At 54.8% G+C, this 989-nt stretch overlaps 1 protein-coding gene across 1 annotated transcript in view; it reads left to right on the top strand.

Annotated features, from left to right (window-relative positions):
- The first annotated feature begins 901 nt into the window (after positions 1-901).
- The window catches only part of TRMT10B (tRNA methyltransferase 10B), a 13368-nt gene continuing 13280 nt past the window's right edge, over positions 902-989 (top strand). Inside the window, exon 1 of the mRNA XM_015560510.1 lies at positions 902-941. The gene's annotated coding sequence lies outside the window, so the exon portion shown is untranslated. The remainder of the gene's footprint in view (positions 942-989) is intronic.

Below are 989 nucleotides of genomic sequence, written 5' to 3'. Positions count from 1 at the left end.
AGGTGGTGGGACAGTGGGTGGGGAGTGAGGGCGGGGGTGGGGCGGGAACTGGGAGGAGGGGAGTTATGGGGGGAAAAAAGAGGAACAAATGTAATAATCTGAACAATAAAGATTTAAATAAATTTTTTAAAAAAAGCCTTTTGAGGGGAGGGAGGGATGTTTAGTCAGCATTTAAAAATTGCTCCAGTCCCAGATAAAGGCTGAATTGGAGCATGGCTTGGGGATGGGGTGAGAGTTGCTGAGGAAATAAAAGTCTAGAGCGGTAACAGTGGGGGGCCAAGAAGGAATCCAAACAGGGCTGTGGTTTCTTGGGTGGGAGACATTTCAAGCTCATTCATGGTAGGGTCTCTCTGAAAGGGTGAGACCCTTAGGACTGGAGGAATAAAGAATGGCTGATAGCTTTTATCAGGACAAGGGTTGGGCAAGTCACTTCAGATCTCTGAGCCTCAGTTTCCCCACTGACTCCTTATCTGCTCAGGCCCGGATATCTCTCTTGTCAGCCTGGACAGACAGGCACCGGTGAAGGGATGTGTCAGCTCCTGGGCCTTGCTGGTTGTGGGGAAGCTCAGAGACGAGCAAAGCCCGTAGGCTGGCGAGATGAGAGGTGGTTTAAGTCTGGTTTCAGCCCAGTTTCACAATGTCCAGTCTTTGATAGCCATTAAAGCGCCTGATCACCTGCAGCAGCCCTGTCGGTCTGCAAGCAGCTGGGATTGTAATCCCGTGTATCAGTCGGGGAAACGGGCTCAGAGAGGCGCGACCGAGCTCCCTAGTGCCTGGGTGAGGCTGGGAAGCCCAAACCTCCGCTCACGCCCCTGAAACACCGAGCTGTCAGGCAGAAAACTACAACTCCCAGAATGCCGTTCGAAAAGGGGCAGGGACCGGAAGTGGGCCAGGAGGCGGGGCCTGACGTTCCCTGCCTCTGTGTGAGGTGCTGGGATCAGGTACGCCCGGGCTGGTGGCGGGGCCGGTAGGGCCTGGGGGTCTGGGGG

Source organism: Myotis davidii, unplaced genomic scaffold (assembly GCF_000327345.1).
Source record: "Myotis davidii unplaced genomic scaffold, ASM32734v1 scaffold534, whole genome shotgun sequence".
Classification (NCBI taxonomy): Eukaryota; Metazoa; Chordata; class Mammalia; order Chiroptera; family Vespertilionidae; genus Myotis; species Myotis davidii.
This window is presented reverse-complemented; position numbering and strand designations above follow the sequence as displayed.